Source organism: Bos taurus, chromosome 14 (assembly GCF_002263795.3).
Source record: "Bos taurus isolate L1 Dominette 01449 registration number 42190680 breed Hereford chromosome 14, ARS-UCD2.0, whole genome shotgun sequence".
Lineage (NCBI taxonomy): Eukaryota > Metazoa > Chordata > Mammalia > Artiodactyla > Bovidae > Bos > Bos taurus.
In genome coordinates, this window is record NC_037341.1 from 34084872 (window position 1) to 34112724 (window position 27853).

The window sequence follows — 27853 nt, forward strand, 5'->3', positions numbered from 1 at the left end:
GCCAGTAGTACACCTAGTTCTTTTGTAAAACTAAGATGCACAGATGTAGAGTGAGTATCAGCCCTGATTAATGTGCTGTAGTTTGCTCTTTGTAGACGGTGGTATTAAAAAGTAGCTTATAAGCATGGTTTGAAAGTACTTCTATCGTAAGAGATCAGAGAAGTACTGTAAGTTGGAAATTCAGTTTTCTAATTAGTGAATACATGATGCTGAGTAGCACAAACCCAATTAATCCACAGCAAGTTACACTGCTTATTCCCTGCCAGAGTAAGGTAACAAGACCTAGTAGGAGGCACACAATCGTCAAAACCATCCTTCAACGTGAATCTTGCTTCTGCCAATGATTCGTTTAAGATACAGCCAAACATTCCTAACAATGAACGCACGTGCAGTGGGGACGGACAGGGCTGCTATTACTAACCTCCTAAGAATACCGTCTCAACGAGACAACTTGAGTAGGATTCTGTCCCTTCCCTGCTGGCCTGCGGGGTACAACAAGAAGCTACCAAGTGTGAAAGGCAGAACAGTGCCTCATCCAGTGCCTTCCTTTTTTCCAGGTGATAAGGTGATACTGTAAAACACACAGGATAAAAAAGTGAGAGCTAGGAAAAGAAAGCAGATAAAGGAAGAATATTACTTTGGCAAATTTTAGGCTTTGTTTCATGGAATTTTCTAGGAAGTATTTTCCACTTGTGAGGAAATTATACTTTAAACAACGAACAACTATAAAATTAAAACTTACTTAAGTTCTGTAAGTGCATATCCTACTTCAAAAGACCATTGTATATACACACAAACACACACACATGTATGTATGTCTGTTTACATCCTTTCTACAGCAGACTTCTGGCAGCTAAAAGAAGACTTGGACCATAGGAGAATCAGCCACTGGGTCTTACAGAATCCCTGCTCTTACGAACGCCTTCATTTAATTATGACCATGCTTCTCAGCCACCACTGCTTCACCTGGACATATCCTAAGAGAGTACCCTTCATGGGAAAAGATCAACTCTTCTGGAGCAAAAAAAAAAAAAAAAAACACCTGAACTTGTGTTACAAAGTAATGGACTTGAGGTGAACACACCTGCTTCCTCCACTTGCCTTGCTTATTCTTTGTTTCTAAGAAATAATACTCTAAAGAGGCCAGAAAGAGAAAAAAATGAGAAAGACAAAGAGGGGGGAGATACCTTAAAGGAACAGAAGCTACAATTAGAAGCTCATGATAAAAAGAAAATGCAAGGTATCAGTTAAAAACAAACAAACAAACAAACAACTGAAGTTTATCAAGACTGGTGTCAGGATCAGCTTTTTAAAATTCTAGACAAGTGATTTAGAATTAAAAAAAAATCTCACATAACCTTTATTAATGTTCTGGGTGATAATGATCCATGTGCACTGAAATGAAGTTAAAATAAAAGGGAAGCACAACATCTAATATATTTAACACTACTAAACTGTACATTTCAAAACTGTCAAGATGGTAAATTTTACATCTTTTTTAACACAATAATAAAAATAAATAAAGGTAAAGATTCCATAAACCAATTTAGGATTTTTATACACTTAAAACAGTGCCATCATATCTGCAGCAGCAATGGATGGACTTAAGAGATTATCATACTAAGTGAAGTGAGTCAGACATGGAAAGACAAATATATGATATTATTTATATGTGGAATCTAATATATGATAAAAAAATAAACTTATTTACAAAACAGAAACAGATCTACAGGCATAGAAAACAACCTTATGGCTATCACTGGGGAAAGGAGAGGAAGAGATAAATTAGGAGTTTGGGATTAGCAAATACAAGCTACTGCATATAAAACAAAGAAACAAAAAAGTCCTATTGCACATTACTGGGAACTATATTCAGTATCTTGCAATAACCTGTAATGAAAAAGAATACACACACACACACACACACACACATGTATGTGTATTTGTACATATGTGTGTGTACATAAGTGTGTGTATTATACGTGTGTGTATATAAAACTGAATCACTTTGCTCTACACCAGAAACTAACACATTTTAAATCAACTATACTTCAATTTAAAGAAAAAAATTAGAAGCATTCAAATGGTTAGTTCTTGTTTAAAATATATAACTTAAAAAAAATAAAATAAAATATATAACTTGATTGTGTGAAAACACACAAATCAGAAATTTCTCTTATAAAGATACTAAAAAAGATGTTAAGTGATTTATAGAAATTCCTGATGTTCTGATAAAAAGATATTTTATCATCATGGCTATCAGCACAAACTTCGGTTCTATGAGTACTAATCTGCACAGCTGGATTTTTTAATGTATTTTTTTAAACCACATAAACACAAATATACTACACTTGGGGAACTACATCAGTCCCAAGAGGACATAAAAACTACTGCAGCTTTTAAAATACATTCACTTCATTGGTTTCCTCAAAACCCTGAAAAGGAAATTCCCTATCACTTTGGGCCAACATCAGAGGATGTCTTCAGAGTGCTATTCTAAAAACTGTAAGTTTTTTTGAGATCATTATTAGACAATATGATAGATTCCTTTAACGTTAAATTATCAAGTTAAAACTTATTATGTTAAAAAACAATAAATATTCACAAATGTAAATTGTATATGCATGTATTATTTTGTGGCATTTATGAAAAAACTACATTGGGTTAAAAATTATCTTAACTATTTTATGTTATGTAATCCCTGCAGGCCAAACAAAAGTGGAAAAATTAGTGAACTAGATTACTGAGTTACTGGAGAAGGAAAATAAAACAAGGAGAGGGGAAAAAAAGGCAGACTGAGGGGTACATTCATTCTGAAACCCTACAGACCAAAAAAAAAATTCCACACAGAATTTAAAACAGCATTTCTGGAAACCAAATTCTGTTCTAACACTCTATAAGAGCTCAAAGGTCATCCACCCATACAAAAACCACTACTTAAGTTTTTTCAGTTACTGGAAAAGGAAAGGGAATACTATGTTTAATACAGATATTTGAATTTAATATTTTAGCATGTGTTCTGAGGTGTTAAAGATTTAGTTAGGAGCTATGCAGAATTAAACAATGAGCAGCAATTCACCAGGAGAACCAACTGCCTACTCCCGCCCAAATCCTACTCTTTTTTACAAGTGCCACATGTACTTGTTTTAAATCATTTTATGATTTAGCCTATACCACCTTTGTGTCCTGGGAAGGGAGGAGAACAGAACTCTTCTCACTGGCATGACCTCCATCATTTAAACAAAGCATCCAAAACCATGGCTGACCCAAAGCTTGTATTTTATGAACTGTACTAATATTAACAAATTGTGTACACAGTGTGAATAGTTTGCTGAACTTTAACATAAATGTACACTGATGGTGAAATTAACATATACATTTTCATCAATCCAGAAAGTTCCTTCATGACCCTTTATAGTTAATTCCTCACTCCCACTCCAGTCAATCCACTGTCTGACTGCCATCACTATACATTAGTTTTTCCTTTTCTAAATATATAATGGAAACATACAGTACTCCTCTATCTTCTTTTAATCAGCATAAGGTTTGTGAACTCCTCCAACAAGGTGGTTATGTTTATCTCTAATCTGAATAGTATTCCATTGTATGAATACTATTATTCATATTACTATTTACTCAACCATTTATCCTGCTGATGGATGGACATCTGGGTTTTCCCCAGTTTGGGGCTGTTATGAATAAAACCACTAAGAACACGCATGTCAAAATCTTTTTGTGGACACGTGTTTACATTCCTCCTAGGTAAATGGTGAGTAATACGGTAAGTACACGCTAAATAAACTCCATAAGAAACTTTCTAAGAAACTGCCAATCTGTTTCCCAAAGCGGCAGTACAGCCTACACTACCACAAGCAATGAGATCAGATTTGCTTCCAGCTCTCCCCTATGCTTGGTGTTGTCAGGTTTTTTTAATTGAGCTAGGCTATTTCACTGTGGTTTTCATTTGCATTTCCCTGATGGTTTATGATATCGAGCATTCTTCCATGTGCTTATTGGCCATTTGCATATCTATTTTTTGTGAAGTATCTGTCTAAATCTTTCGAACGTTTTAAAAATTTGGTTTCTTATTGTTAAGTTACAACTGGAGTTTTTCACATATTCTAGATACAAGTCTTCTGGATCGTGAATATTTTCTTCCAGTCTGTGGCTTGCCTTTTCATTTTCTTAACAGTTTCTTTAGAAGAGCAGATGGCTCTGATTCTGATGAAATCCAATTTATCAATTTTTTTTCTTTTGTAGTTAGTGCTTTCTCTGTTCTAAGTAACACTTGCCTATCCCAAAGTTGGTTATGATTTTGTCCTGTTTTCCTCTAACACTTTTAGAGTTTCAACTTTTATGTTTAGGCCTAAGAGCTGTTTCAAATTAAATTTTATGCATATTATGAAGGAAAAGTCAAGAGGACAAAGTTCAGTTTTTCCCCATACCAATATTCATTGTTTTAATATCATTTGTTGACCAGAAAGCAACTGACCCTATATGTACGGGTCTATCTGCAAGTTCTATTCTGTTCCATTAATTTATATGTCTGTCATTATGCAACTACCATGCTAACTTGAATCTTGAAGCTTTATAATAAAATTTGAAATCAGATAGTGTAAAACCTTCAAAGCTGTTCTTCACTTTCAAAACCAAGTTCTAGCTATCCTAGGGTCTTCACGTTTTCACATGAATTTTAGCACCAGCTTGTCAATTTATATAATTTTTCACTCACTGCTGAGTGGGAAAAAAAAGTAGCTTGACAAACAATATTAAAAACATAACCCATTTTAGTTCAACCAAATCTATAAGTAAAGGTACATAACAGAAACCCAAAGTATACATAATACACGAAAAAATGCTCTCTAAAGGCTGATTACAAGGACTTTTTCCTTTTTGCAGTTCTGTATTTTCAAAAATTGGCAATTTTGAGGAAAAAGTTAAAGGTAATTAAGGCACATAAGCCCATTAAGTAGGGGGAAAAAGAACTGATGCTCAGTAATCCTATTTATTTGCCCTTAATCTCACATATTATCTGTAAAAGCAAAAAAAAAAAAAAGGTACGAAAAGATAAACGGGAGAACTTTCACTTTTTATATACTTCTCCAATGTTTGTATTGTTACAATGACCATATTTTTTACATTTAAGAAAAGTTAAAATATTCATCAATAAAGATAAAATATATGTATCTGTTAGTTGAACTAAAGCAATGATGAAAAGATTATCCTAGAGGATGACTACCCAATTTGATGTCATTTAAATTTTCAGTTAAAAAAAGGCATGTGATACATGTGTAACTGAATCACTTTGCTGTACACTTGAAACTAACACGACACTGTTAATCAACTGTGCTTCAGTATAAAATTTTTTAAAAATGTTTTAAAGAACAAAAGAAAAGCCTCTGCTTGGCTAGGAATTTGCCTCTGGCCTCAGGTGAGATAGCTGCTTCAGAAAATCTGAAATGAATTAATCAACTCTCTTCTGGGACGAGAAGCAACCAGAATACACTATTTCAGTAACCCCACTAGGACAGCTGGAAATGAATGCTGAAGGCAAAAATAATGAGATTTAGGAACTAAAGGGCAGTGATTTGATGTACGAGATACTAATGTTAAACATAAACAACATCACAGGTGATTGTGCCATAGCTACTGGTACTCAGCCCACATTATCGATTCAGACTTAGGGACTGATCAGCAAATCAAGGTGAACCACTAACAGTGGTGAAACTGCAGTTGCACAAATTCTAATACACATGCAAGAAAGAAGGACATGAATAGATTTAAACCTTTGAATTGTTAGCTGCTGCAGCTGCTAAGTCACTTCAGTCGTGTCCAACTCTGTGTGACCCCATAGACGGCAGCCCACCAGGCTCCCCCATCCCTGGGATTCTCCAGGCAAGAACACTGGAGTGGGTTGCCATTTCCTTCTCAAATATGTGAAAGTGAAGTTGCTCAGTTGTGTCTGACTCTTCGCAACCCCGTGGACTGCAGCCTACCAGGCTCCTCCATCCATGGGATTTTCCAGGCAAGAGTACTGGAGTGGGCTGCCATTGTGAAATAAATAGGAATGTAGCATTATTTTAAAGGTCTATGGATAGATGTACTTCATACTAAGCTTCTATAAAAAACAGGCCAATGAAATTCAATTTTCATAGATACGGATAAAATCTACTCGCCTTAGCCCAAGATAGCCGTGTTACAGATACACACAGCACTTATTTAATACTATTTCCTGCCAAAATGTTACTCAGGTATATCTTTCATCTTCACTTAAGGAACTCGAGGGCCCAGGTTGGAAAGAGCTGCCTGAAAAAAGTCAATCTCAGAGTCACTGATGATGCAAGAGCTCAGCTGGCCTGCTCTTGACCCCTGAGCATCCCCCAAGCCTCAGCTAACATCAATGGCACATCACCATCAATCTAAATTTTGAAAAATATATATTGATTTTCCACAAATGATGATAATGGGTTTTTCTGCAGTAAATGTGCTTATACAATGTTTTCTTCTACACACCAAGATGATGATCAACACAAAGAATAAAAAAGTGCTTTATGTATTTTTAAAGACCTATTGGTCAAGCTCCCAAGTGAGTCAAAATTCATACCAAAATATAACAAAAATATTAAGGAAACACCTTGAATAATTCCTACATTGTGAATAACAACTGATTACATGGAAAAAATTTTAAATATTTTTTTTTTTTTTAAAGAAAAGCTTACTTCCCACATATCAGAAATCTCCTACAATTTTAACACATTTCTTTGAAATAATTTAAAAAGGAATAGTCTCAGGTAGTTAATTTAGTTAGACACAAATAAGTAAAAATTAATTATTTAGTGTGTTACATTTATTAGTAATAGCCATATATCCATTTTTCTAAGCAAATTAGGCTTAGAATTTAGCTAATTTTTCCAAATTAGCTTTTGGGAAAAAAACCCCTTTACCACATATTTTCAAATAAAACTATCTTTTGTGCTGTTGCCTGATGTACTCAAATTTTTAGTCTAAAATTCCAGGCACTGAATTGAAAAGAATGTTTCCCGTTTCCATAGTACGGCAAGTAGAAATATGTAAATTAGTTCATGGGCAGAATCATTAATTTAGATAAAAAGTAAAAACACATTAATTGAACACCCAAAATGTGACAGTTCTTGTACAAAATCTAAGATGAGACAGCTGCTACCACTGGAGCTTATAAATCTAAATTAAATGGGCAAAAAGGCAAAGAATTTTAATTTATCTTATTTTCCAAGGAAATAACAAGTCTGATAGTCAGTGCTCCAATCTTTAAACTGACAATGATAAGTCTGAGTCTCATTTCCATAGGCTGATATTGGCCTAATTATCAGAGCCAAAATCACAGTTGGGGTTTGGGTAGGAAGCAAAAATTTTGACCCAACTTAGAACCACAAGAGATCTAGTGAAATGAATTCCCACTGGTTCTCCATTTCCTGGAAGATGTAGGTCAGTAACACTGCCTGTTAAGATATTGCTTATTGCCGGTTATCAACAGTCTTGAATAACCACAAACTGATTCTAAATAATTATTTAGCAGTAATTAAATATGCAGACTTTCAAATAATTTCTTAAAATATTATTTTAAATATACTATACATCATCTGTCAAAAATTTGACAGGGAATTTTGCCTCTAAGTTGAGGGAAATAGTATCTCAAGTTAAAATGAGAAAGGACAACAGCATTTTGAATTTAGGCTCACATGGTGTTGCATTTCAGCTAAAATAAGGAGGAATTCTCATAATAATTATCTTCTAAAATACTTCTTAAAAATAAATTTACTTAAGAAAAGCCTTCTTATGACTTCATTCCACGCAACACCATTATAATGTAGCAGACTGATGCATAACTGGTGCAAAATCGGTGAAGGAGTACGCAAAATGAAATGAGGGGAGTGTGGAAAAGGTCCATATTTTCAAGGGAGATGGCTCAAGGCTTTCAGTAGAATCTCAGAGGGATGTGGCAACACAAAAAATGTCACTGATTTCTTACATAATCCTGAGGTGTTTACCATTACTTCAAAAATGACAAAATTGAGACTCAAGGAATTTAAAAAGCTTTCTCAAGGTCAACTATTAGTAGCATAAAAGCAAATGAGAATGCAAGTTATTTTAGTTTCAAAGTCCCAGCTCTTTTAAAAAATGACAAGATGAAGAAACCCTTATTCAATCACCTTTGCAAACAGCAACCTGATGATGCTGACCATAATAACAACGACAACGGTGAACATCTGCACAACCCTACGTACCAGGCACTGTTGCTAGGGCCTCATTTAGTCCCCACAGTAACAGAAGCAGATGACAGGCACATGATGATGACTCCCCACACAGCTCCTAGGTGGCAGAGCTGTTTTTCAAAACCAGGCAATTCTGGCTCCTTGGACTTTGCCCTTAACCACTAGGTGTGTGACACTCACCTCATGAGGACTTGCGATTAAAGGATAAGGGCAGAAAATTTAAGAAGGTTGTCCTAAATAAATTTCTTTTTTGAGAAGTATTTTATTTTTTAAATTTTATTTGTTTGTTCACGTCAGGTCTTAGCTGTGGCATGTGACCAGAGGTGGAACCCAGGACACCTGCATTGGGATTGTGAGTCTTAGCCACTGGACCACCAGGGAAGTCCTTTGAGTATTTTAGAAGATGATTATTATATGGTAATTCCTCCTTTCCAGTGCCAAAGAATATTCAAACTGTTGAACAACTGCACTCATTTCACATGCTAGTAAGGTTATGCTCAAAATCCTTCAAGCTAGGCTTTAACAGTATTTGAACTGAGAACTTCCAGATGTACAAGATGGGTTTAGAAAAGGCAGAGGAACCAGAGATCAAATTGCCAACATTTGTTGGATCATAGCGAAAGCATGGGAATTCCAGAAAAACATTTAATTCTGCTTCATTGACTACCCAAAAGTCTTTGACTGTGTTGATCACAGCAAACTGGAAAATTCTTTAAGAGGTGGGAATACCAGACAACCTTACCTGCCTCCTGAGAAACCTGTATGCAGGTCAAGAAGCAACAGTTAGAATTGGACATGGAAAAACTGACTGGTTCAGAATTGGGAAAGGAGTACAACAAGGCTGTATACTGTCACCCTGTTTATTTAACATATATGCAGAGTACATCATGCAAAATTTTGGGCTGGATGAATTACAAGCTGGAACCAAGATTGCTGGAAGAAATATCAACAACCTCAGATATGTAGATGATACCACTTTAATGGCAGAAAGTGAAGAGGAACTAAAGAGCCTCTTGATGAGGGTGAAAGAGGAGAGTGAAAAAACCGACTTAAAACTCAGCACTCAAAACACTAAGATCATGGCATCCAGTCCCATGACTTCCTGGCCAATAGAAGGGGAAAAAGTGGCAGCAGTAACAGATTTTATTTTCCTGGGCTCCAAAATCACTGTGGACGATGGCTGCAGCCATGATATTAAAAGACGCTTGCTCCTTGGAAAGAAAGCTATGACAAACCTAGACAGCACATTGAAAAGCAAAGACATCACTTTGACAACAAAGATTCGTATAGTCAAAGCTATGGTTTTTCCAGTAGTCATCTATGGATAGGACAGTTGGATCATAAAGGAGGCTGAAAACTGAAAAATTTATGCTTTCGAATTGTAGTGCTAAAGAAGACTCTTGAGATGGTTGGACGGCATCACCAACTCAATGGACATGAGTTTCAGCAAGCTCCAGGAGACTGTGAAGGACATGGATGCCTGGCATGTTCCAGTCCATGGGGTCGCAAAGAGTCAGACACCACTTAGTGACTGAACAACAATAATTCTGCCTTATTTAAGCTAAAATGCAATACCATATAAGCCTAAGTTAAATAAAAAATAGTTTTAAGAACAATCCTCTGTTTCCTAAAGATCTGCATAAACTCAAGCAATCTAGAAAATCTCCAATCTAGAAAATCTATCATCTTTCACTATAATATTTAATGAGCATAGGAGAAATCTTATGTCTTAGAAATGTTTACTTAACAGGTATAGACTATGACCCAGGACAGGAAAATCAAAGTTCTCAAAAAATCTCTAAAAAAAGATTTGTCAAGTGGTTTCATTCAACTTTTCTAAGTCCCCAGCAGAAGTACCCCTTCTCCATGAATGTGTCTGGACAAAAGCATCATTGCTTAATGGAGTCATCAGATTGCCTGTCCTCTACATTTAGCAGTAGTTCAAGATTTCACTTTTATCTCTTTCCGCCACAGTTTACTGTATTGCAGGCAGTCACTGAGGAAAATGAACCCAAGGAAAAAAGTCTTCATGCCAACCCAAACTCTATAGTCATACAAATTACTTACCACCTACCTATAACACTTCACATAACTTCTTAAAGAGATGCTACTAGGTTTTACTAAGAATCAGTTTTAAGCCAAGTAATTCTGTCTGTCCCTCAAGACAAATTCTAATTCATTCTCTGCTCTCCTCCTCTTCAACTCCTCCCAAGCCTCCCCGCCCCCGACACACATACTGTAAATTCTAAATGACATTAAACACAAGACTTATTTTCACAAGAATTCCATTTTGTAAAAAAATTCCATTTTCAAACTAATTTTTTTCATTCACTCAACAAATTTATTAGCATCTAAAATATAACAGGCGCTTGGCCAAAAATACAAGATGTCTGCCCTCTAGAGCTTAATTCAGTGTTTTTCGTTTTGGCCAGTGGTATGTGGGATCTTGATTCCCCAACGGGAGATCAAACTTGCGCCTGCTGCAGTGGAAGCCGGGAGTCTTAACCAACGGACTGCCAGGGAAGTCCCGAGTAGGATTATTAATCTAATATCTACTTTCCCTGGACTGCACATCTGCTATTGGTGTCCTTCAGTAGCAGGAGGTTCACTCTGTGAGCCTAATAGCAATACTCTACAATTGCTCCACCAGGAAGCAAAACGTTTAAAAGACTGAACAGCCCAAGATTTTGTTCCATCAGTCAGCACCGTTTAATTCACGTATTAACACATGAAATCCTATTCTTTATAAAACTGCTTTATAGGATAAAGTGATAATGTCTGGGATTTGCTTCAAAATGGGGGGGGGGGGCAGTGAAGGTTACAGAAGTGTTGGTTCACAGGAGATCATCATATATGATTATTCTGTCCACTTTTACACAGCTTTAAACTTTTCCCTGGGCCTCCCAAGTAGTGTAATGGTACAGAACTCTCCTGTCAATGCAGAAGATGTAAAGAGAAGCGGGTTCAATCCCTGGATTGGGAAGATCCCCTGGAGGAGGATATGGTAACCCACCCCAATATTCTTGCCTGGAGAATCCCACGGACAGAGTCTGGAAGGCTACAGTCCATGGGGTCGCAAAGAGTAGGACACAACTGAGCAACTGATCACACACACACAAACTTCTCCAGAGTAATTTTTTTTTAATGTAAAAGACCATTACCCAATATAAAAAAAAAAAAATTACCTTCAGGAATTTCAGGAAGCTGCACAGAAAGACAGCACATGAACGACAGAAGTATTTCGATGTACTTGATTTAATCCACCATGAGATCCTGCATTGTGATCCTAATTATATATATAACAAGTTTTACAGTTTCAAACTGCTCATGTGTTAAACTGAAGGTAGCACTGCTAATCTCTCTTACTGAAAACATCCCAGGAGGCTGTGCTGATGGAGGACCCTACTAAGGTACCAAGTTAAAGCTGCAGAGAAACCAACATTAATCAGGGAAATGTATTTTGTATTTTCCAGCCTCACAGGTGATGGAATGGAGTTGTTATTGCAATAGCATACAGTTACCAAATGTAAAATAATATTCTTATGCCACACAAGCTTATAGAGGTAATAGCAGAAATGCAAAACTGAAGCTGAGTAATGAAGTCTGTAGGATAGGGATCAAAGCTAGATGATTTCTTAAATATAACACACTGTACTTGACATTTCTCAACCTCTGAAGCTCTTGCTTACAGTCAACAGCTGGTCCAAATACCATACAGTTTTAAGATCTCGTGGCTATATTTAAACGTGACCATAACCACAACAAATAATATTTGTAATGCCATTTTACAGGCTATAAAGCATTTAATCTCTATTTTCTCATTTACTCTTCACAAAATCCTGTGAATTAGGTGAGTTACATGGGGATGTTTTTGAAAACAAAGAACTTGCCTAGGCTTCCAACTCATGCAGTCAGGACTCAGAACTGATGCCCAAACATCTAAATCCAAATTCCTTTCATTTTCCATTATCCCAAGCTGCTGAAGGAGCTCATAATTTCATTAAGACACAAAACCTAAATACATGCCAAAAAATTAAAACGTTGAGATAAGGTATCAAATGTGTGGTCTGGCCAGTAAGTACTGATGAAAGATCAGGCAGGAAGAATACCACCAATGGATCAAGATACTGGAAAAGGGGTCTTAGAGTCAGTGTCATGTAAGGTATGAGGAAGCCCACCAGACAGGAGTAGAGGGCGGCTTTCTATCTGTGTACTTTCACAAACAAAAAACTTTGAAGTTTGCAAGTGGACTCAAATAAGTTAACTGGCTAGAATAAAGAGTTGTAAAAGTGTACCGTGAGGCTTACGTCTAAAATATATATTTTGCACAGCAAAGGGAACCATTAACAAAATGAGAAGGCAACTGACAGAATGGGAGAAGGTTTTACAAATCACACATCTGATAAGGAATTAATATCTAAAATATATAATGAACTCACAACTCAACAAAAGAGCAATCTCATTTAAAAATGGGCAGAGGAACCAAACAGGCATTTTCCAAAGGAGACATACAAACAACCGAAAGGTACATGAAAAGGTACTCAACATCACTGACCATCAGGGAAATGCAAATTAAAACCATAAGAAGATGTTACTTCACACCTGTTAGAATGGCTATCATCAAAAATACAAGACATAACAAGTGCAGGTATGGATGTAGAGAAAATCAGAACCAACTCTTATGTACTGCTGATGAGAATGTAAACTGGTGTAGCCACTATAGGAAACAGTATAGAGTTTCCTCAAAAAACTAAAAACAAACTACCATATGATCTAGCAATTCCACTTCTGGGTATGTATCTGAAGGAAACGAAATCACTATCTCAAAGAGATATCTGTATTCTCATGTACACTGCAGCATTTTGTACAACAATCAAACATGCAAACAACCTAAGGACCCACTGACATGTAAATAAAATTTTCAGATTTTATTTAGACAGGTAGGTTGATAGATCCAATAGAATATTATTCAGCGATAAAAAAGGAAACCTTGCCATTTGCAACAACATGGTTGGATCCTGAGGGTATTATGTTAAGTGTAATAAGTCAGATAAAGAAAAATACTGTATGATCCCACTTACATGCAGAATTTTTTAAAAAATCAACTTAAAGAAATAGAGAACAGATGGTGTCGGGGGTAGAAATGCCTCGGTACAGGGAAATGGGTGAAGGTTAACAAAAGAAACAAATCTCTAGCTATAAGATAAATTCTGGGGATGTGATGTCTAGATGGTAACTATAGTTAACACTGCTGAGAGTAAATCTTAAAAGCTGTCATCACAAGAAAAAAAATTGTATGTGTGGTAATGGATGTTAACTAAACTAATTGTAGTGGTCACTTTGCAATACAGGCATGTATCAAATCATGTTGTACACCTCAAATTAACACAATGGTATATGTCAATCTCAATAAAACTGGAAAAAATGTTTAAATTTCTTTTTTTTTTAATTTCAACAAAGAAAGAACAAAGAAATCTTCCTCATGATGCGATGTAAGTCATGGAAGACCAAGGAATACAAATATCTCATGTTGGGAAGGTTTGAGTATTTGTTGCTCCAAGCCCACCAACCGTATCTAGGACATGCATGCAGCTATTAGATATTGTTGCTCAGGAATTTCAGAATATGAAACAGGGAAGGAAGTTAGCACATAACTATTCTGAATGAAAATTACAGTTTATTTGTAAAAGCGAGTCTCAGCCAAGTCAAAGCATGCATGCATTTCTTTCTCAACATACCAAGATAGCAAACTGGCACACACCAATTGGTAAATTACAGAATGATTCAGAATCACATACTCCAGAGGGTTAATACAACTGATTCAAAAAAAGCATTTTGTCCCCCAGAGATGCATTTCCTCACCCTGATTCACTGTAAGATCAGCTCTGTTAATAATGATGCTTTGTGATTCTGTATCTCTTTCCCTGCTAAAAGCTCAAGTATGAGTTGATATGGCACATCACAGACTACACAGATGGTACTCCACAGTTTCCACAGCTCTCACTGAATAGCTCATTTGACTTACTAATAAATGTCCCTACTTCAAGATTAAAAACAAATATGAAAAATTAAGAAAAACGGGAGAAAGACAGTAAATTTTCATATCCAATTCAGTGGCATCTAGCTGAAAAGGTAAACTCTAGATGGAGCACCCAGAGCATAAGACAGTTCCTTCAGATGCTAGTGCACACATGTGTCTCTTCCAGGAAAGTCCTGTCAAGCCACCAGGCCACTGGGAAAAGAAGAGGGCTAAGCAGTAAATGAGGTTATGCTAATTTCTATGTGAACACATAACAATCAGACCTAAAAGGAAAAATTCTCAGAGAGGAGGAGCTAGACCTAGAGTTACACGGTCCTTCTGTTTTAGTCCATTAACCTGTAATTACTCACTGAAGGCAGACCCATGGTCAGAAGCTTGACTAGAAGTGAAGTAACAGATATCAGCCTATGTAACAGGGTTACTGAGATTTATAAAGCATGTTTAAATTGGACTCCTTAAACCAAACACTTTTAAATGGAGAGGAAGACTACAATCATTCTAGAAGTTTCTTTTATGCTGTTCACAAATGCCCTGCTCACATCCAACTAATAAGAGAAGGTGTTTGTTCCTTTGAACTTCAAGCACAGAGCTTCTAAATGCTCCTCATTGGTATCTCTATCTCATCTCCCCCCACAGATCCGGAAATTTCCCATTAGGGAATTTAGCTATTAACAAAGTTTCCCCTCACCTCTGCATAAATCACTGTACTCCATTTGTGTAGTAAATGTGGGTGAACACAACTAAATACAGGCATCCAGCATTATGATTTGTGAAATGTCAACTGATCTATGAAACAGGCCAGATCTTGAAAAATCCAGAGCGAGCTTATCCCTATGAAAAACAGAATTAGTACTGATGATCAAATTTAACTAAATGAAGACCACTGAGGTAGAGAACAGCTAAAGAGACTTGCTTTCCTTGGTAATTAAAGTGGTTTTGTAACATCTAGTTACAGGATTATATTCAAGCTCCAGGAAAAACAAATACCTGATTTAGGGAATTATGTTCAACCACTCTTACCAAGAACATCTTTCTTTTTTTTCCTGATAAAATCACTGTATTTGAAACCACAGTCTGAACTGGTCAAAAATAACATTCAAGTCTTATGTAGCAGTTTTCTCAAAAAAAAAAAAAAAAGGGGGGGGGAGGTTTAAATTATAATCAAAACCAGTCAGATGATTCCAATATTGAGGTATTATATATATAAAGATATAGATATTCCTGAGAAATCTAAGTTATCTCTTTGCAGAGGATACCACAGTCCACTTCTAACACCAATACTTAGATATATCAAGCAAGCATTCAATCGTCCATGTTTATGAAATGTGAATCTTATGTGTCACATATTTCTGATATTTTCAATATGATAATTAAAATGTTCTACCACCTTTGGGTAGTTTTAAAAATACTGCCCTGAATTTCTCCAAAACATAAGTAAATTTAACTCTCTGGATATAAATCACTCTCCTCTCAATTTCCTGTATAAAACAGTAACTACCAGCTTGGAACCACATGGATTTAACAAGGACAAGAAACTTGGCAGACCACCATTCACCCAATCTTTGTCGTCGCTCCCCACCGCTACCCGTTGAGAACCAGTGAATTAGACCTACTAGTGGCTAAGATGCTCTGTGATTACAATAATCATTCTGTAATCAGGGTAGCAGCACATTTACTCTAAACAGTCGCTAATTACGAAACAGTTTATGATGACTAAAAAAACAGAATGCAGCATGGCTGTCTGCATTTCTGGAACACGTGTTAATTGACAAAGAGAGATGGTTTAAAAAAACTGGACCACAAATAATTTTGACTACCTAGGTGCTTCTCGTCTTCAGGATTAACTTCCTAAATAATTTCCTGAATCGTCCTCAATTTGCATCTAAAATAATCTACTCTGAACCACAATCCCAAATAACTAGTCAAGAGCTATCAAACACCAGTTAGGGTCAAATACTGATCACTGAAGGCGACTGAGAGTAATCCTAACAACAGTGGACATTTAGGGAAACGGGCACAAGGTCACGCCTGTTCAAGTGACGAAGGCAGACCGCGATCCAGCAGCGTGGCTCTGAAGTGCCACTCCCAGCTGACCTCACAGAATGAAATAAATAAGGAAGGAAGTAAACCTCCTGCATGCAAGGGACTCCAGAATTCTTGTATTAACAGCTTCCAACAGAACATTCCACACATTTTTAGTCAATTCTCTAAGTAAGATTTTACAACCTTTCTTTCAAGATCTTCAGAGATTTTACTTTTATTTCATCCTTAAAATGGAAAGGCCTTTTTCAAAAGACAAGCCTGCAGCTGGTGCTATACAAAATGTCATTAGTTACTTCAGCGTGTGGTTTTCTCATCTTCCTGCTACTGAGAAACTTCTTAATATGTAAGAGTGTGCTCAAATAGTACACAGAGATGGACGCAGGAGGGTCCTGCTTGGTCCCCAACCCCCTACTTATTCTCAGGTTACCGAGATTTCTGGCGAGAAGGGGTCTCAGGGCCTAGACCATAGGACCTTCTGTGGTCCTGTGGTCTGACTCCCCACCTTATCTATCAGGGTCACCTGAAGAGTCTCTTTAAAAACAGACATCCTCCCCAACCCCATACTTTTGTAAATCGCGATGAGACCTTGGGATTTCCACCTTGACAAGCAAGGTAGACTACCTGTGCACTCTGATATTGGGACCAGCAACTTAGACCAAAACCACGTCATCCATGCTTCCAGCATAGGAAAAGCAGCGCCTTTCAACAAAAAAAACGCTGCCTTCATCTATAACACGATCTGCTGAGGCAGCACCATTCTGGTGCCTTTGGAGGGAAGTGTGTTAATTATTACCCATAACACGAGCAGCTTCCAGGCCTAACTCCCTAGAAATGCTTCTGGTAAAACAAACGGTCCAAAAATATACGTCATTATCATTTAGTCAAAATTTCTACACAGTAAATACATGAATAGCGAAGAAAGTAACAGAAAGAGGCCGTATTTTTTTCCCCTCTATTTGGTAAAAAAAAAAAAAGAATTCTAGAATTTTTTTAAAAATTTGAGGAAGATTAACAAATACCCCACCATCCTTCTTAGTGATAAACAGAGAACCCTTTACCAGAAGATTTCTTTAAAGTTATCTAATTCATTTTGCCTTCATTAATAATTAAACCTTGAGCCTCACCACTATTTGAGGCAAACAAGCATAGCCCCCGTTCAACAAAAACAGATATTGGGACTCAGACATATTAAATCACTTGCTCGAGGTGATAGGTCCAGTCGTAGGCAGTATATACCCTTCGTTATTATTAAATGTATCTTTAAATCATACAGATTTCCTCTGCTCTAAATAAAATCTATAAATTTTTATCAGAAAGTTCTTCTAAACATCTAACTAAAATCTCATCAGATATAGTTTAGGAACCATACCTTCTGTGGGATTAAAGAACTATCTGGAGAAGGAAATGGCAGTGTTCTTGCTGGGGAAGTCCCATGGGCAAAGGAGCCTGGTGGGTTATAGTCCATGGGGTCCCAAAGAGTAGGACACGACTGAAGCAACTTAGCTGCAGCTGCTGCTGCTCATTATATCTCATATTGAATCATTTCATGTATCTCAGGAACAATAAACCCTCCTTCCACTCTTCTCTTCTTTTAAAGGAAAGGACGGCAACATTTCAACTTAGCCTCTGCAGACAACAGTTCCCACAAATGACCACACCTCTCATCCCACATGCTCTTCTTCTCATTCAACTTGTAACTTTCCTCCCAAGGTGAGCTGAGATCTGGGGAGGCTTGTGACTAAATCCTAAGATGTGACTTCTGAAGTCAAGTCATAAAATGAGATACAGATTCCTTGGAACTCACTCTTTGAACCCCAGAAGCCATGCTGTTAGGAAGCTCAAGCAGATGCAAAGAGGCTGTAATTAGGTATTCCAGCCTATAACTTGGCTGAGGTCCCAGCCAACAGCCTGTCCAGCACCAGGTCTGCAAGTCTTCAGCTGCTTCCAGCACTGAGCCACTAACTGACTCAGCCTTGGACCTGAGTTGTCCACGCTGAGACACAGGACATCATGGAGTGGATAAGCTATATCCATCATGCCTTTTCCCAACATGGTAACATTCATGAGCAGAATGCCACCAATTTTTCAGATGGTATATTAAGCGGCAACGGGAAACAAAACTCTCTAATTCAGAACACAAGCAAGAAATGAAAAAGAGGCAATGGATAAAAAAGCTTCTTTCTGAAGGTTCAAAATAAATATTCCCCAATTCTGTGCTCTAAAGATTACCTGCTTTACTGATAAGAGTCTGTCAGACTCTCACACAGATCTTAGTGAAAGTCCATGTAAAATGAAAGGAATTAGGAACACACTATATTACTTTCTATCTTCATCCTATGCACATCTCTCTTTAGAATGATGTGCCTTTTCTCCTCTCTGATGAAATCTCCATCAGCCCTTGATGCTCAAATCAAACCGCAGAGCAGCTATGAAGCCTTTCCTCACCTCACAAAATGAACTGTTTGCTTCTTATAAAATGTTTGTCTAGCCCTTCTAAGACAATTCTCTATTCTAATACATATATTATACTGTAATTACTTGTCCACTTGTCTCTTTCTTTCCCTAAACTGTGAGATCTTCGAGGATGGAGCCTATTTCTTTTTTAATCTCTGTGTCCCCAACTTCCAACCCGTGCGGCAGGTAAAGTGCCAAAAAAAGGGAGAAAATGGACTGTTCTTTAAATTTTAATTTTTTAACATAAACGTATACACATATACTCAAAAAGTAACATCCAGACAACAGAAAAAGGCAAGTCTAGTTTGCTGAGCTAGGGCTGGTAGCGAGGGGTCCATGGTTTACAGTGACTTGAGTACAGAGACAGAGCAGTATCCTAAAAGATCCCACGGACACTCAGGGGAATTTTAGCACATTTCAAATCAGTTTAGTAAACAGGGAAATACTACGCATTTTAAAAGCATTTTCTCGTAAATAACTAATATCAAAATTTGAGGTGCTCAAAGGAATAAAAACCAGAAGCAGAAAAAATAGACACATGAGACCTCATTTTCTGAAAGTTTTGTATAGCCACTATTTTACAGTAATATGACTTTATTATTAATTTTGCCCCCACCTCTGTCCCCTCAGTCCTTAATGTCCCTACTGTTTGGTTACATTTCAGAACTCTAAAGTACTTTCCTGCCAGTTGACCCAAACTGCTACCATGTTACAAATCCACTGAAAAACACACCACAATACTGTCTGTTCAACCCTCTCCAACAGGCCAACATTTTTTGTTTTTAATTTAGTTTATTTTAATAAGCTCTTCAAGCACCTTCTGCAAGCTTGAGCAAAGATATTCATGAATATATTTCTTTTAAACCATGCTAATGAATTATTTTTTTTATTAATTGAAGTATAGTTGATTTACAATGTTTCAAAGGCCAACATTCTTTTCTTAAGCAGTACCATACCAGGTAGCACTAGTGGTAAAGAATCCACCCGCCAACGCAGGGGACACAAGAGACACGAGTTTAATCCCTGGGTCGAGAAGATCCCCTGAAATAGGTAACGGCAACCCACTCCAGTATTCTTGCCCGGGAAACTCCATGGACAGAGGAGCCTGGCGGACTACAGTCCATGGGGCCACAAAGAGCTGGACACGACTGAGCAACTGAACACAGCACGGTACTCACAAAATGCCAGAAATGAGGATATCACCCAGTATGTCTGTAAGACATTTCAGAAAAGTCTTGCAAAAAAAAAAAAAAATCCAAAAATCAGTCATTTAAATTCTAGTCCCCTTAAAATTGCCTGAATCTGTTAAATACAAAGGCCTATATCCAATCCTACTTTCCTTCCCACTTGGCATCTCTTACATGTCTCCTAAACTGCCATACTTCAAAACCCCAGGAAGTTGTCCTCTCTATGATGTTACTCCAAAGAAGTGCTTGGTATACAAGCTTTCTATTTAATAGCCAAGTGTGCTAAAAAATTAATGTCTCAATCTCAACCCCCTCCTGTGCCTAAAACAGAAATCTACAACTTCCTAGGAGGAAAGAAGTCCTCAAATTCTCAGACGGTAAGTGTTCCCGTAGGCAGGCATCCCCTCTGTGCCTGCTCCCCTCACAGCATCAGTTGTATGAATCTCCCTGTGACGTGTCTGTAGAAAGTATGGCTAGGTTCAAACCTACAGAGACTTCAGAAGGGGTGTGCTGAGAAAACATCCCAAGGTGTCAATATTTTAAGCAGGAAGTTCTTAGTATTTATGTGCTTCTTCAGCTCTATCAAATCCATCAATATATTTAAAAAGTTAATTTCTTAGCCCTACTTGAAAAACTGAAGTCTAAACAATGAAAAGATTGGTTGCACAACAATATGAAGGCACTTAACCTTACTAAACTGTACACTAAAAAAATGGGTAAGATGGTAAATTTTACACATATTTCCCCACAATTAAAAAGTTTAATTTAAAAGAATAACTGCTAAAAAAAAAAACAAAAAAACCAGCATCTAAAAAACCCACAAAACCAACAAACAAAAACTAGGAGAACTGTTGAGTATTAACAGAAATTACTGAACCAGATTTCCAAATCGGGAAAGGAGTATGTCAAGGCTGTATATTGTCACCCTGCTTATTTAACCTATATCCAGAGGACATCATGAGAAATGCCGGGCTGGATGAAGCACAAGCTGGGATCAAGATTGCTGGGAGAAATATCAATAACCTCAGATGTGCAGATGATGCCACCCTTATAGCAGAAAGCGAAAAAGAACTAAAGAGCCTCTTGATGAAAGTGAAAGAGTGAAAAAGTTGGCTTAAAACTCAATATTCAGAAAACTAAGATCACGCATTCCAGTCCCATCACTTCATGACAAATAGATAGGCGAAACAATGGAAATAGTGACAGACTTTATTTTGGGGGGCTCCAAAATCACTGCAGATGGTGACTGCAGCCATGAAATCAAAAGACGCTTGCTGCTTAAAGAAAAGCTATGACCAACCTAGACAGCATATTAAAAAGTAGAGACATTACTTTGCCAACAAAGGTCTGTCTAGTCAAAGCTATGGTGTTTCCAGTAGTTATGTATGGATGTGAGAGTTGGACCATAAAGAAAGCTGAGTGCTGAAGAAGTGATGCTTTTGAATTGCGGATTTGGAAAAGACTCTTGAGAGTCCCTTGGACTGCAAGGAGATACGACCAGTCAATCCTACAGGCAATCAGGCCTGAATATTCATTGGAAGGACTGATGCTGAAGCTGAAACTCCAATACTTTGGCCACCTGATGTGAAGAACTGACTCACTGGAAAAGACCCTAATGAGTCTTTTCCTGAAAGATTGAAGACCCTGAAAGATTGAAGGCGGGACGAGAAGGGGATGACAGAGGATGAGATGGTTGGATGGCATCATTGACTCAATGGACATGAGTTTGAGTAGGCTCTGGGAGTTGGTGACGGACAGGCAAGCCTGGTGTGCTGAAGTCCATGGGGTCGTGAAGAATTGGACACGACTGAGCAACTCAACTGAACCAAATGTAAAGGGGGAGCTTCATTAGATCCTGGTTTGAAACCCAAAGCTGTAACAGACAATTTGGAGAAAACTGGGATAACTGAAATAGTTGATACTTGATGATATGAGTTTTCTTAGGCTTTAAAAAGGGTTTTTTTGGTTTAATGGTTGTTATTTTGTGTGATTACCCAAGGTAATGCCTTTATTTTATGGCAACATGCTTTCTGGACAAAGGGTCATTTATAACTTACTTCCAAATAGTTCATGCAATACACACACATACACACACACACACAGACAAATTGGAGAAAGAGGGAAAGGAAAAGCATTACACAACACTGAAATAGCTGTTATTTAGCCACTTGTTCTACCACATTATGGAAGCATTGTAGGAGCTAAGGGAAAAAGAGACACACGACACTGCACACGTCCCAAAGCACCGCCTTGCGTTTTCACTGAGCTTGGAGATTGTTTCTACTGCTTAATATAATATTGGCTGCTGACAGAATCTGAATAGATGACAGGTAGATAGCCTTCTGACTTCTTCTGCAAGTAAAATGATCTCACAAAGCAAAAAAATTACTGTTGAAGTAGAGATTTGGGAAGAAAGTTGAGAACATTTTTATAGGTATTGTCACAAGTATATACTAATGTGTGGTCTGTAAGGGTTTTGCTCTTTGAACAGTTGTAGAATTTCATTATTTATCTACTGAGACATCAACCCTTCAAGTGATGCTTTCATTCTCCTATCACTTCTTCCACGCAAGTGTTTAAGTAACAGCCCTATACTTTGTGTTTGGTTTTGGTCTATCACCTTTCCAGAACTACCAAGTTCCCCCAAAGTCTTCTTTACCTTTGCTGTCCTCTTTCCACTATAAACTGAGATTATCAATCCCTCTTCTCATCATAGCGTCAAAACACTCTGCAGGGGAGAAGTCAGTAAGTCTGATACGGAAAATGTTCAGTTTTACTGAGGCAACAAAACCAAAACTTTGTCTTTATTATTTCTGACTTGAAGTGGACTTCCTTCTTTTTCTATAGAATTTTCTATATAAAATCTATAATCAATGCAATAAGCAATTGACTAATAACCTTTGAATATTGTTGGACTCCGTCTGTCTTTTTGTTCTGATTGTACACTCTGCTATGAACTAAGGTCAATCATAAACTCCCAACAAATTGAGTTTTATATCAAAAGAACTGCTTCCTCAGGAAATCTCTGGCAGTCAGTGGTTAGGACTCTGTGCTTTCAATGCCGAGAACAGGGGTTCAATCCCTGGTTGGGGAACTCAATCCTGCAAGCCACACAGCCAAAAACAAGAGCTTGCATGGTCAACATGTTCAGAGGAGGCCAAGAAAGAACAGAATAACAGGTACAAAGGTTCATATAAAGAGTAGAAATACAGGGACACAGCTTTGTGGTAGACCCATCTAGACAGTGTCTGGAAATGTCATTCTATGGTGATTGGGAACTTATACAAGGATCAGTCTATTAATGACTTACAGCACAAAAGGTGAATTTATTAAATCAGCCCAAAACACAGTTTAAAAATGAATGATTTTAAGCTGTTCTGTATACTGTGTGAGAGAGGCGAAATGAATGAAAAAAAAAATACATGTGTATACATAGACACACACACACACACTCTGTCCTTACTATGTCCCCCAATTGTAGCAAACCAGTAAGAAAACAGGTACCATTCCCTGTTGTACCTCTTTCTTTCAGACAGCAAGCCAGTGCACATGATCATGTAAGCATATTTATAGAACACAACTGGAGAAGGAAACGGCAACCCACTCCAGTATTCTTGCCTAGAAAATCCCATGGACAGAGGAGCCTGGAGGGCTGCTGTCCATAGGGTTGCACAGGGCTGCTGTCCGTAGGGTTGCACAGAGTCGGACATGACTGAAGTGACTTAGCATGCATGCATGCATTGGAGAAGGAAATGGCAACCCACTCCAGTATTCTTGCCTGGAGAATCCCAGGGACAGAGGAGCCTGGTGGGCTGCCATCTATGGGGTCGCACAGAGTCGGACACAACTGAAGTGACTTAGCAGCAGCAGCAGCAGCAGCAGCAGCATATAACACAACAAACAAATTTTAAGCCAGATTTGTCAAACCATTTTATTTGATGGTTTCTCTCTTTGATATTAAACAAGTTTAATATCTATCAAAACATCTAATTTGCTTTATTAACATGTTATGGCCCTTCACTTATTTATCTAAACCTTCACCAAAAAGTGTGTTATTAAGGAGTCTGGTTCCACTTAAAGTAACAAGTATTGTAAGTTGACTACTCAGTTTGATCAAGCTGATAAACTAAACAGTCCATCCTTGAAAAATCTCTCAAGCTCCAAGGGCATGGACTTGTTACTGTGCCATTCCTCTATGCAGAAAGCATTAGTGGCTCAGTTGTCTGTGCAACTCCATGGACTGTACCCTGCCAGACTCCTCTGTCCATGGGATTCTCCAGGCAAGAATACTGGAGTGGGTTGCCATTCCCTTCTCCAGGGGATCTTCCTGACCCAGGGATCAAACCTGGGTCTCCTGCATTGCAGCCAGATTCTTTACCATCTGGGCCACCAGGCTTTCATTAATTTACAGATTTCAGGCAAGACTACTCTTTTGCATTGGTATTTTCCACCTGCGTGGTTCTAACCCTTTTTAGCCTCAATTAAATGAGCAATTCCTCTGAAGGCCACCTCCAGCTTCCTTCCAAATGCCTTTCCTTTCCTTTTTTCCCGTTACACACTCAATCCCTTTCTCCAAGTAGATAAACATCTGTGGACCACTGAGGCAGGCCCAGAAAGCCGGGGTGAGGCTACTGGAGACATCTGACCTTCACTGGGAAATTCCCTTTCTGGGGAAGGGAATGAAGAGGGCCTCTGTGACCAGGAAACCCTCTCTGTTCCTCTGGTGTGAGGCCCTGGCTTCCCTCACTCCTCTGAGCACCAGGCCAGGTGAACACAGGAACTCAGCCTATGAAAATCACAAGCCCCAGAAGGCTTTCCCTTGGCCCTACCTGGTCTTTGCCTGCTCTTGGGTGGAGTGGGCCCCTCACTTCTCACCTGTAGAGGGGAAGAAAGTCTCCCAAGTGCTCCGTGTGGTAACCCAGAGTATCAGGGCAGAAGGGCCGCAGGGCTGAGGGGTACCTGGAGGGAGCCGGCCTTTGGCACTGCTGTCCGGGTCCAGGATTAAGACTGCAGCTCATCGGAACACTCTGCACCCGCCCAGCTCCTGCTGTGAGATCCGGATGCAGACAGCGATTGTACAGGTGAGTGCTGGGACCTGGATGGGACTGGGACTCACCCATTTCACCTGTCACCGGCTCTCCCTCCTCTGCCTTTCCCTCTCCACCACAGGGTCAGGGCCTATCTCCAGTGACCATGAGAGAGGAGGGAGTGGTGGAGAGCCTCTCCTAGCAGAGACTCAGCTCACCAGACGGCCTGCACGCAGGGCCAAGCCAGATGGCCCCTGCCAGCTCCATCCCGACCCACCTTCACTTGCCTCTCGAGCCCACAAACCTGGGCTTCCCTCCACCTCCCGGCTCTCTCCTCCTGAATGCTTCTTCTCAAAGTAAGAAATTTACTATTATGATGAGATCATCCATGATCATGAGAATGCGGTTTTACGATGTGCGTGTGCTTCACCCAGCAGAGGAGAATGCTCTGGTTTTCTTTTCTAATGCCCTTCGGTGTCCAGGCATTTTGTTGACTTTTGTCACTGTCAGTTGCCACTGTCAATATGCTCAGAACACAATGAGTATCATTTTCTTACATTATACTTAACAGCTTACAGCCTTTATTAAACTCTTAACTGTACACACCTCTTGCTTAAAATACAAGGTAGTACAGCATAAACAGATCTTTATATAACTTTATTTACATAAAGATTATTATTTAAATAATCTTTATATAAATTCACTACGTTTTACTTATTCCTGTTGTTGGTGTTTAATAGATAAATAGTCATGTTTGACTCTTGTGCGATGCCATGGACTATAGCCTCCCAGGCTCTGCTGTCCATGGGATTTCCCAGGCAAGAATACTTGAGGGGGTTGCCATTTCCTTCTCCAGGGGATCTTCCCAACCCAGGGATCAAACCCATGTATTCTGCATTGGTAGGCAGATTATTTACTACTGAGCCACCTGGGAAGCTCTGACTTATACTTACTATTTGTTTATCTAAGAAAAGACTCTGTTGGTGCTAGAATACAATAAAATGACACTTCTTAATGGAAAATATTTCTATATCACACTTTTATAGAAAAATCTTAAGGAATCAAGATAGTCATACATATGTTACTTGAAAAGCAACAAGAGCACGATACACTGAATCTCAGAAAAGAATTACAGAAATTGAAAATACAACACACTACCAGAAACTCCAGAGAGGCGGGCATTCCTAAGACTCTAGGAATCTGATGAAATTTTCACCAATCTTAAATCATCTTTAATATTTCCAAGTGAAAGTGTTAGTCGCTCAGTTGTGTCCAACTCTGTGCAACCGTATGGACTGTAGCCTGCCAGGCTCCTCTGTCCATGGAATTCTCCGGGCAAGATTACTGGAACGGGTTGCCATGCCTCCTCCAGAGGATCTTCCCAACTCAGGGATCAAAGCCCTCATCTCCTGTGTCTCTTGCATTGGCAAGTGAATTGTTTACTGTCTGAACCACCAGGGAAGCCCCTTAGTATTTCCAACTTATAACCAGTACCAATTGTACTGGACCGCCAAAGGCAAGGGAAATCATTTCCTGTGTGATTCCTGGACTATTTTGCAGGTGGGAACAGCCTGCTAGAAAAGCCCATCTTCATTGAGATCGGGGCTTCCAGGGGCGAGGGGATTCCCTGGTGGCTCAAATGGTAAAGAATTCACCTGTAACACGGGAGACCAAGGTTCGATCCCTAGGTCGGGAAGATCCCCTGGAGAAGGGAATGGCACCCCACTCCAGTATTCTTGCCTGGAGAATTCCATGGACAGAGGAGCCTGATGGGCTGCAATCCATGGGGTCACAAAGTAGCCCATGAGGTCACAAAGAGTAGGACACAACTGAGCGACTAACACTTTCTCTCCCCCCCCACCCCACTTCCAGGGACAAAGGTCAGCCAGAAACAACGGGAACTCCTAGGACCCTGTCACACTGTGCAAATTAAGCCTTGGGAGATGTGGGATCACATTTCCTGAGGATTCACTAAATGAGTAATAGAAAATACCACACGTTATGTGTTCATCTCTGACAAGAGGGCTTCAGAATGGCAGCTAGAACACTGAAAGCAGTGCCTGCTGATCCCCACACGTGCACAGGTGAAGAGTTCCCTGAATGCTCTCCTGGCTCCCTGAAAACAATTGAGCAGACAGAAGAATTCCACAAATAGCAGAGCACAAGTCAGATGACTGAATATATTATCAGCCGCCTTTGGGGACTACAATGTCGCAACACCGAGTCACCCGTGCTACATGGGTTGCAAAAAATCTGCCAAACATGCATCACACAAACCACCAGCTAACAGCTAAACGTGCTACGATTAAATATATGTTACAGAAATACCAGTGTTTCATCCGTCCAAAACCTCTACCCCCTAAAAGGTTCTCTCCGTCTCTTTTCTGCCTCTCCCCCACATTCAAGTTTTCTCAAGTTGATTTTCTGAGCTTCTTATTGTGAGAAACAATATGGGACCTGAGTGTGCCTTTACAAAATACATCCCCACCCCTGTCCCTTTCCCTCGTGGGGAATGACTGATCCGTGCTTTCCACAAGGACTGGATGGCACACATCCACGTGAGGCTACAAGGAGGTGTAGCTGGCCAGCTCACTTGTCAGGGAGGCAGGGCTAAGGGGCAGCGCTGGCCTGGGTTCAAATTCTCTCCAGCACTCGGGCTGTGTGACCTCTAGCAGGTTATCTGACAGCTTTGTGCCTCCACTTCCTGAACTGTGAAAGCGGAGCGACAAGAGCGCCTCCCTCGCTGCGTTCCAGTGAGAGCCAGACAGGAGTAGAAAAGCACCAGGTTTTAAGTGAGCGCTCAGTTAAAGGTTACCTGTTTTTCACTTCATCCATTTCCATTCGTATTTT

General features: G+C 38.9%; 1 protein-coding gene across 11 annotated transcripts in view; it reads right to left on the reverse strand.

Annotated features, from left to right (window-relative positions):
- Positions 1–27853, reverse strand: part of NCOA2 (nuclear receptor coactivator 2) — a 285109-nt gene that overhangs the window by 250001 nt on the left and 7255 nt on the right. The window contains exon 3 of one of the 11 annotated variants that reach the window (XM_059874430.1): positions 1–27853. This exon is cut by the window's left edge and continues 38472 nt beyond it; it is cut by the window's right edge and continues 5167 nt beyond it. The exons of the other annotated variants lie outside the window; for them this stretch is intronic. The gene's annotated coding sequence lies outside the window, so the exon portion shown is untranslated. 11 annotated transcript variants of the gene reach the window in all.